The sequence below is a fragment of the Rhinopithecus bieti genome, unplaced genomic scaffold (assembly GCF_001698545.2).
Source record: "Rhinopithecus bieti isolate Rb0 unplaced genomic scaffold, ASM169854v2 scaffold_26425, whole genome shotgun sequence".
Lineage (NCBI taxonomy): Eukaryota > Metazoa > Chordata > Mammalia > Primates > Cercopithecidae > Rhinopithecus > Rhinopithecus bieti.
In genome coordinates, this window is record NW_016811900.1 from 1 (window position 1) to 10983 (window position 10983).

General features: G+C 40.2%; 1 long non-coding RNA gene across 1 annotated transcript; it reads right to left on the reverse strand.

The window, feature by feature from the left end:
* Positions 1-5227: 5227 nt before the first annotated feature.
* On the reverse strand, positions 5228-10326 carry LOC108544287 (uncharacterized). Its single transcript, XR_001889789.1, has 3 exons — positions 10267-10326; positions 6319-6505; positions 5228-6143 (listed from the first exon to the last, which is right to left on the reverse strand). It is a non-coding gene; the product is annotated as an uncharacterized LOC108544287 (long non-coding RNA).
* Between the last annotated feature and the right edge of the window lie 657 nt (positions 10327-10983).

The window sequence follows — 10983 nt, forward strand, 5'->3', positions numbered from 1 at the left end:
GCTGGGAGTTGGAGACTGGAGCTGTTCCTATTCGGCCATCTTGCTCTTCCCCCGAATTATTTCTCTGATAATTTCCTCTCTTCTATTTTCTTTGTTCTTTCTTTCTGTAAACTCCCATTATTCAGATATTGAACTTCCTGCACTAGTTTATACTTTCTTATCTTTTTTTCTCCACTTTCCTTCTCTTTATCTTTTTGTTTTACCTGCTGGGGAATTTTATCACCTTTAAATTTTAAACCATTACCTGAAGTTTTCTTTTATCTAATGTTTTATTTTTATTTTTTTGAAAGACTGAGTCTCACTATGTTACTGAGGCTGGAGTGCAGTGGTGTGATCACAGCTCACTGAAGCCTCAACCTCCAGGGCTCAAGTTATTCTACCGCCTCAGTCTCCTGAGTAGCTGGGACTACTGGTGCACACCACCACACTTGACTAATTTTAAAACAATTATTGTTTGTGCAGACAAGGTCTTGCTATGTTACCCAAGCTGGTCTCGAACTGCCGGACTCAGTGATTTTCCTGCGTTGGCCTCCCAAAGTGCTGGGATTCCAGGTGTTTGCCACTGTGCCCAGCCTATAAAGTTTCCTTTTAAACTATGATATTTTTAATATCCAGCAATTTATTTTTGGCCTTCGATTGTTACTTTTTAAAAAAATTTGTAGTACCTAATTCTTGTTTAATGGCTGTAATATGTTACAATGTTTCACTATCTTTTTTTGAAGATATTACTTTTTTTTCTTCTTCATAGCCTTTATTTCTTCCTAGCTGTTTTTCTATTAGTTTGTTTTGGCCTCTACTTTTCTTACTATATTCTATCAACTATATAGAGATCCTTGGCTGCCTGCCCATATCTGGGAGAAAAGCACTGAAAAGTTTTTGGAAAGCTTGATTTATATGGTTCAGCCTGTCAGCTGTGGTTTTCACTGCAGGATAATCTGTTGGCCAGAACTACGTGAAGGAAGTGAGGAAAGATGGCTAGGGTCCTTGACATTCAGTTATAAATTTTCAGTAGGTTGCTTCTCAGCCTTGCCAATAGCTGGCTTAGGAATCAACTTTCTTGGGACTGACAACTATAATTTTTCCAGTTTCCAAAATTGTGTTGCTGCTTTTTCCTCTTCCATTACTTGTGTGCTTATGGAGTTATGCTTTTAAAAATTTCATTCGTCATAGTTTTGGTGAGTTTTCAGGAGGAACAGAAACTACCATGAATGTTGTCTGCCATTTCTAATAGGAATTAAAGCATACATACCTTTTACTGTGTAAGTATTAAAGTGTCTCCCTTTTGGCCCTTGCCAAATTTGCCAACCTCATCTGATGTCTATTGTATACTCCAACTGTCTTTCAGATTCTTGAACCCACTATGTTCTGCCTTTGCCATCTGGCCTCCACAGATGCTGATCCCTCTGTAAGGAACTTCTGCTTGTTGGGTGACTACCTCTTTGGATCCTTCAGATCTCAATTTACGTGTGATTGCTCAGAGAGGATGTGTCTCACCCTCAAATTATGGTGAAATGTCCCTGCTGTGGCATTCAGTCTTTTCTCTATTTTAAAATGGGTCACGTTTTATTGTAAATGGCGGTTTTCACATCATTTTTCCTCACTAGTCTGTAAGCTTTTGCAGCCAGGGATTATGACCATGCTCCATCTCATCCACTGCAGTATAACCAGATCTTAGCACAGTACCTGAGACATAGTAGGTGCTCAATATGTGTTTGATCAATAAAAAAATGAAGACAAGTAAGATTACTTTCTTACAATAAGGAAAAACAGTACTGAAAATGGATCCTCCCAGTTCTTTCTGGTTAACTACATCATCTGTCCCTCTTTTCTTGGTTTGTAATTAAAAGGTGGCTGGCTCATGCCTGTAATCCCAGCACTTTGGGAGGCTGAGGAGGGCGGATCACGAGGTCAGGAAATCGAGACCACCCTGGCTAACACGGTGAAACCCCGTCTCTACTAAAAATATAAAAAATTAGCCTGGCGTGGTGGCGGGTGCCTGTAGTCCCAGCTACTCAGGAGGCTGAGACAGGAGAATGGCGTGAACCTGGAAGGCGGAGCTTGCAGTGAGCTGAGATTGCGCCACTGCACTCTGGCCTGGGCGACAGAGCGAGACTCCTTCTCAAAAAAATGAATAAATAAAATAAAATAAAATAAAAATCAAATATACTTGATTAAGTGCCCCAAAATTGGAGAAAGGAGATAACAACCCCTTAAATTTGTAGGTAGTAGGGCCAGGATAATTGTCCATCTCTAATTTACAGTCAAGGAAGCAGAGGATTGGTAATACTACACAGATTATGAGAGAAGATTCTGGAACTAAGAATTAATATCTTCTGCTTCTAGCCCTGCTTTTTCACTGTTTGAAACACACCTAGGACGTTTATCTCTCCAACTTGTCCTTCATGTTCTGTAGGTGCCTCCATGTTATCCTCTCTATCTGACTTTCATCAAATAACTACCATCATGTTGCTATTCCAGGAAGTGAATCATTGGTTCTCACTTGATGGGGGCAGTGCAATAATCATCTTAGAGTCTTTTTCAATCTACACATGGCTCTTCCTTCTCCTGCCTTTCTGGTCCCTGCCTAGAATGTCCTAGAGCAGTCCTTTAAATGTGTACCCTAATAACTTTGGTATGACTGTCTTCATAGGTAAGGAATGTTGGTTTAAATATTAATTATGACTAAGTCGTATTTTATTAATGCTACTGACGTTAGTACTTTTCTTTTCTCAGATGTGGAGGTGGTGGTATGATATGAATCAAATACCAGCTTCAGAACTTTTTAAATTTATCTTTTAATTTTTAGTTTTTACTCACAATATGGCTGCTTACTTATAGACAGCTTTAGAACTTGATTGACCTGCTGACCTGCCACTCACCAGCTGGGTTGATTTGTTCCATTTCACCTTTTATTTTGAAAATTTAAAACCTACAGAAAGTTAAAAAAAAAAAATGCAATGGAAACTGTATATTCCTCACCTACATTCACCAATTTTATCATTTTGTCACTACCCTTTCCCGTGTGTACATATGCATATATACATATGGAGATAGATCTATATGTATGCATATGTTGCTATTAAATCATTTGAACATAATTTTTGTTGTTGAGCCATTTAAAAATAATTTGTATATATCATGACATTTTATCCATAAATATCTGTCACACCTAAGAAAACTTGAATCCAACATCTAATACACTGTCAATATTTTAATTTCTAATCTTCTCAAATGTATTTTACAACTGTGTGTTATGAAATACTGTGCGGTTTCATGTTATTTTTTAATCCAGGAGTCAGATAAAGTTTGTGCATCACTTGTGGTTGCTATGTCTCTTTAATATAGAACAATACCCTTGCCTTGTTTTGCTTTGTTTTTCATGAACAAACATGAATATTGATACCCTTTGAAAAGCCCCGATCAATAATCTTCTAGAAGGTCCCACATTCTGGACCTGTGTGATTGTTGAACATTTTTGGCAAGAATATAACATAGGTGGTGTGGGTACCTCTTGTTGCCTTACATTAGGAAGCACATGGTATTCAGAATGTCCCCTATTGGTGAGTTTATGTTTGATCACTTGGGCAAGGGCATAACAGCCAACCAATCCATTGTGAATGTAATCTGTAGAGGGTTACATTGTAGAGGATTATTACTGCTACAGTTTAGATGTTTATGTTCCCCCTAAATTCATACATTGAAATCTAACCTCCAATGTGATAATATCAAGAGGTGGGGACTTTTGCAGGTGATTAGATCATGAGAGTGGGGCCCTCATGAATGGGATTAGTGCCTTTATGAAAGAGGCCCCAGGAAGCTTGTTTGGCCCCTTCTACCACGTGAGAACAAAGCAAGAAGTCACCATCTATGAGAAATGGGTCATTACCAGACACCGGATCTGCTTGCACCTTGATTTGGACTTCCCAGCCTCCAGAACTGTGAGAAATAAACATTTGTTGTTTATAAACCATATAGTTTATGGTATTTTTGCTAAAGCAGCTCAGATAGATTAAGAAAATTACCATGTGGGCATTCTTGTTTTTTTTTTTTTTTTGAGACAGAGTCTTGTTCTGTTGCCCAGGCTAGAGTACAGTGGCACAATCGTGGCTCACTGTAACCTCTGTCTCTGGGGTTCAAGCAATTCTCCTGCCTCAGCCTCCCAAGTAGCTGAGAATTCAAGCGTACACCACCATATCCAGCTCATTTTTATATTTTTGGTAGAGACAGGGTTTCACCATGTTGGCCAGGCTAGTCTCGAACTCCTGACCTCAAATGATCCCACCCGCCTCAGCCTCTCAAAGTGCTGGGATTACAGGCATGAGCCACCATGCCTGGCTGATATTCTTTACTCAACAAAAATATATCCAGTGACTTATTTGCCTCAATCAATTATTACATCGGGGTTGCAAAATTGTGACTTTCTAATTTTGCTGTAACTTTCACACTTACTCAGCTGAGTAGTGTTTCTCATTTTTTATTTTTTAGAGAAAGGGTCTCACTCTATTGCCCAGACTGGAGTGCAGTGGTGTGATCACAGCTCATTGTAGCCTCAACCTGCTGGGCTAAAGCCATCCTCCCACCTCAGGCTCATGAATAGCTGGGACTACAGGTGCATGCCACCACACCTGGCTAATTTTTAAATTTTTTTGTACAGATGGGCTCTCCCTATGTTGCCCAGGGCTGGTCTCGAATTCCTGGGCTCAAGCAATCCTCCTGCCTTGGCCTCCCAAAGTGCTGAGATTACAGGTGTGAGCCACCGTGACTGGTCAGCTGTGTAGTTTTAGGAAATTAATTTGATTTCAGGCCAGGCGTGGTGGCTCATGCTTGTAATCCCAGCACTTTGGGAGGCTGAAATGAGTGGACTGCTTGAGGTCAGGAGTTTTAGACCAGCCTGACCAACATGGTGAAATCCGTCTCTACTAAAAAATACCAAAAATTAGACGGGTATGGTGGCGGGCGCCTGTAATTCCAGCTACTGGGGAGGCTGAGGCAGGAGAATCGCTTGAATCCAGGGTAGAGGTTGCAGTGAGCCAAGATCCTGCCACTGCACTTCAGCTTGGGGGACAAAGTGATACTCTGTCTCAAAAAAAAAAAAAAATTAATTTGATTTCAATGAACGTTAGTTTTTTCACCTGTAAAACAGGATAATAAAAGACAACTCATAGGGTGATGGTGAAAGTGGAGGCAATGTCTTCAATTGCCTAGTATGTAGCAATGACTCCACAAATGATAGTTTAAAAATGTTTATTTAGATAACTTACAAACACCAATTAGAGAGGAACCCTTTTTCCAAAGTCAGTTGTACATCTTTCAATACCATACTTTTAAATTTCTTTCCTATAACATAGGAAAAAGCAAAATACAGTGTTGTAATTTAAAAGTTTGGATGCATTTATTAACCTGTCTGAGTATGGCTACTTTCTTGAACTCTCTTTGCTTCAGAATAGTTCCTTTTTATACAATAAGGACAATTGTGATTATACCCAAAGTATATCAAAAGAAAAGAAGCGACCACCATCATGCGATAAAAATACTTTATAAAAGGAAACTTTTTGGCAAACAAGTGTGTGTCAATCTAGAACTGGAACCTGTGTAATGATCTTGGGCATACTTTTGGCATTTCTAGGCCCATTTTCTTGTGTAACCTCGTGATAATAATAATGTCTCTTGGGGTAGTATGAGTTAAGATAAAATGAAATCATTAATTCATAGCCTATTATAAAACCATAAGTTATGATAGTAACATTTTACAATTACAAATATTGAATTATTTTAGCTAGAGAATGTCATATGTGCAATGATGCTATCAATATGACTTCTATAGATACTTTTTTTTTTTGGTTTGTGCTTGATTAGAATAGACATGTAAATGCAGATGAACTGTCAAAAGGCCTGGGAGGAAAGACTAGGATGTTTTTGATAGAAAAGGTGCATTTCTGAACTTAATTGCCCTTAACAGGACTTGTCTGGACCGCACAAAAGCCATAAGGTTTTAAGTTCACTAAGGTATTAATTTCTGTCCACTTTCACATCCATGTCCAGGGTTCAATTACAGGGCTGGTCTCCGAAGTTTCGTTTTGATGGATACAACATGATACATTAAAATTGATGCCATTCATGGGGACCCATAGTTAATGGCACATCTGTAACACAAATACAAGTAATACCAAAAAGCATTATTAAGTGAACTGTATCTTAGAAATGGTGGTAGATGTTTTCTCATATAAACATCTATAGTACAAGTTATGTAACAATAAAAAACATGAATGATATGCAATATAATACTTAAGCATGGTTTAATGGGAGAGGGGAACTTACCAATTTTTATTGCATGCTTTGACCCTGGTAGTTTTCCTTCTTCAAACCTATTCTGAGCTAATTTATGTTTAACATCATTTAGATGTTTTTACAACTTCTTTGTCCTTCTTATAGTCATTGGCAAGTAGATCAATTTACTGAGGTCCCTCGGTCTCTTGAGATGTAGGATGAAAAAATGCACAATTACCTACAAAATAAACAAATGTAGGTCTTATTCTTGAACAAGCTTGGAGGTTTGTGTCAGCAGACAGTGATTTTTGTAAACCTGAAAAGGATCTGAATTAGGAAGGAGTAGGCAATGGATGGGTGATGGAATAAGGAGGAGAGATGAAGGAAGTCTTCATTGACCTGAGTTGTGAATACGCTGGTTTCTGGAACCTTCCATTTTACTCCCCTTTCTGATTTCAATTTGCTCTTTGTCAAAGGGGGAAAAAAGAAAAAAAAAGGAATCCTTAAGTTTGGATACTGGTCAATAGTTGGAACGTAAGAGTTGGTGACAAGAATTTTAGAGTCAATGTACCAATTTCACTGATGAGTCACTGAGAACTTTGTTCAAGTCATTTAACCTTGTGTTACTTCAGTTCCTGATGTGTTCAGAAAGGATAAATTTGATCTTAAAACTAGTTAAATAGATTGACTATTTAGAGTTCTAAGAGGATATTTAATTATGTAAATGTCTACCACTTTAATAATTACACTCTGGCAGTATGTCTTAATCTTTATCTATGCTTTGGCTAAATTTTAAAACTTTACATTATAAACATATCTTTTTTAAACTTCATTTTCCAACTATATTCTTCATGTCCTTGGTATCCTTGTTTCATGGATTTCTTTTCTCTCAGAATATTTTGAAAACTGTTTCAGATCAATAAGTCTGCTTTTGCTGGTATTTTGGATTCTAATCAAATCTTTTATATTTTATCTTACTTGAATTAGGATTCTTTCCCTTATAATCTACTGCCAGCATATTAGCCTGATATTTTTATTGTATGGAAAATATCCACATTTTATTTTACAGTAAAAGCATAATGTATATGTAATGTGACTAGAAATGATGTATCTTAAATTTCACATAATTTTTGTCAACGAATCCTTGTCTATCTTATTTGTGTATGACTTACTCTTCATAAATACATATATTATATATATATATATATAGTATGTAAGATGGAAGAGGGAAAATTTCATCATTACATTTTATTTATCTATTAGAGATGGGGTCTTGCTGTGTTGCCCAGGTTGGTCTTAAACTCCTGGGCTCAAGAGATCCTCCCACTTTAGCCACCTGAGTAGCTGTGACTGTAGGTATGCATCATTGCTTCTGGCTCACCATTAAATTTAGAATTAGAATTTTGCAGCTATGAATGGACCTAGAGGTTATCTAGTTCAAGCCCCTCATTTTAAATGTAAGAAAATGGGTAAATCACTTACTTGTCTAAGGCTACAAAGCACTTAGTGATAGACAGTAGGGACTAGAACTCATCAGTCCTGGGTCCCCAGCCACTGTTGTTACTACTGAACTCGTAATACGCTTGTATCCTTTAATTGGTGAATTTGGTTAAGGTCAACCCACGTTGGATTCAGCCTCTAGATAAGCTTATCTCTTTGTACTTGAACACTGCACCTTTAATTCAGGCCATCCAAAACTATAACCTTGTAAATCAGAAGCTGAGATGGAGAACTGGCACAGATCCATTCTCCTACTGAAAAAACATATGCTCCACAGATGCTGGATAGTCATCTTTGTTTCCAAGGACAACACATCACTTCTCAGAGATAACAATCCATTCTATATTTATTTGACAAACATTAATTTACATTCTCTATGCAACAGGCACTGTGTGTTTCATATCTTAGGGTCCCTGAACTTACACTGTTAAGATGAAGGCAAATGTGAAACAAATAATAGAAAGAGTTGAATCTATAAGTATATATATCTTAAAAGCATGAAGTTAAAAATGTCCTTCTTTGCATTGCAGTTTCTTGCAAAATTTGCCCTTTTAAAACATAATCAGGAAAGGGAGCAAGATGAGCATATAATGAAAAGTTGGTTACTCATAATTGCCAAGCTTTATTTGGCCCATGCTTAACAGGTGTTTCTCCTGCCAGGTATACTGTTGTAACTACAGGAAGTTGTTCTGGAGTTGGGAGAGCTGAAGTTTCGAAGTGGGGTAGGGAAAAGGAATATATTCATTATGTTTATATTAGTATTTTTATTATTATAAAAATAAAGCATTCTTGGATAAAACATTCAAACTATACTTAAAGATACAAATTGCAAAGGGAAAAGTTATCTCTATTCTGGATATACAATCAACAGTTTTCTGTTCTTTTTTCCAGGAATAGTCTATGCATATAGAAACACATAGATGTGTATATGTTTTTTCCACAAATGGTTTAAAATACTAAACATGCTTTTCCCCACACTTAGCCTGTGCATATTCACACATCAGTACACACTGATCCATTTAAGAAAATTGGTGCATACTTTTGTATGCTTTTACCACAATTTAAGAAGAAGCTGACTACTTTTTTAAAGTCAGAAATACTGGAAAGGGGACGGGCATGGTGGTGCACGCCTGTAATCCCAGAACTTTGGGAGGTCAAGGCGGGCAGATTACTTGATCTCAGGAGTTGGAGACCAGCTTGGGTAACATGATGAAACCCCTTTTCTACAAAAAACACAAAAATTAGCCAGGCATGGTGGTGCGCACCCGTAGTCCCAGCTATTTAGGAGGCTGAGGTGGGAGGATGGCTTGAGCCCAGGAGCGGGTTGCAGTGAGCCAAAATCGCGCCACTGCACTCTAGCCTGGGCGACAGACCCTATCTCGGAAAAAAAAAAAAAAAAAATTCTGGGAAGGTTAAAAAATATATATTTAACATATTATATATTTGAAACAGCCATTGTCACAGTGGATAACAGTCACAGGTGTATAATAGTGAAAGTTCGTTAAATTAATATTTCTTCGTGTTTGCTGACTCGTACAACCTATTAGTGTTTTGATTGGTTGAATTTGTCTTTTCATTCATGACTGCTGAAAACTTTCTCCCTAACTAACCTGAGGAAGTGGTAAAAGTTAAACTTTTTTCCGGTATGAGGCCACCCTTGGTGCTGTCTGTAATTATCTAGATATGGCAGCCAGGATCCAACAGCTTTGCGTTTTAACTCATATGGACTTTCCTGGCGAATTCCTTGCCCCCCTCTGCTCCCCACTTAGCTTGACTTCCTGTCTTTTATCATCCTCAATCTATCAAGATCCTACAATGTGCTCAGAATAGGGCAGAACAAATCACTGTTTTACCTCACAATTTAAGGAAGGCAGGGGCTAGTTTTAAGATAAAAGTCTTTTAACAAAACATAAACTCCCCAAAATTTCCTTCAAACCAAACAGCATTGTCACACCCTCACAAGCTCTCATTACTTACACAGCCAGATGACTCAAGATTACTAACGTTTCTATTCATAAGGAGTTTGCTGGCCCCAAATCAACACAATCAAGCCCTCCCCCACCTTCCTTCTCTCTCCCCTGAGAGACTGACGTTTGGAACTCGCGCCGCACCAGGTTTTTTCAGAATGAAGACGATGTGTGTTGCTGCTGGAACTCTTTGTCCTGGGATTTTATAAACACCTCCCCACTCCTTTTAAAGTTCTGTTTTGAGGTGGGGAAAAGAAGTCGGAATCTGTTTAGCCTCTAAATCTCCCAATTCAGAAATATATTCTAAGAATTTAATAGAAAAAGACCAAGGGCTGTATCTGCTATTTACTGCAGAACCGGGTATTCCTATCAGAAATCTCCTACATGTGTCACCAAGATCAGAGACAAGGAGGGAAACAGCATGATCCCTGCCTTCTGGAGGGTTACAGCTGAAGCTTCCGCTGCTTCTGCACTTGACCTCAAAACAAACAAAAAACCCACCGCAAACAACAACAAAAAAATCGGGGCCCACCTTTCCCCTTAGATCTTTCACTTGACAGCTTTCTCGGCCAAAAATAAGGCACCCTACATCTGAATGCATCCCTAAGGCCTTACCGCACCCAGTCCAGGAGGCAGTCGTTGCAGCTGCCCTCCACCCAACTCCGCGCTTTTCCACACGCGCTCGTGGAAGGCGAAAACCGCTTATACAACTGGACTCGGCCCGTTTCCTTTCGGTAGCCTCCCCATAGCCCAAGACGCTGTCCCCAGCCGCTGCCGGTTCCCACCCCGGCCCCTTCGCGATCCTCCGGCGCGCGGGCGGGGCCGGGGAGGAGCGCGGGGCGGCCGGGAGGGGGCGCCGCCGGGGCGCGAGCTAGACGCAGAGGGCCGCGGAGGACGCGGGAGGCTAGCGGGGAGCCGAGGTCGTGCTAGGTTCCCGCGCCCGGAGGCCTTCGTCGAGGGAGAGGCGTGGCGGCGGCAGCAGGAGGGCTGCAGGAGCGGTCGGGCTGGCGGTTCCGCGCCGGGGCTCCTTCTGCCCAGCGCCCGCAACTCTGGGCTGAGAACTTCTCCCGCCGGCCCACTCGCCCTCGCCCTGCGCACTGGGCTCCAGGCGACTCCCGCACCTTGTCCCCGGCCCGCCCCCGCCTCCTCCTTCGGCCGCACCACTCCCCCTGCCGGCAGCGCTTCTCTCCGTTACAAAGGAGGGAAAATGAGCCGGGCGGCGGCGGCGCGGCGCGGGGCCACCACGGCG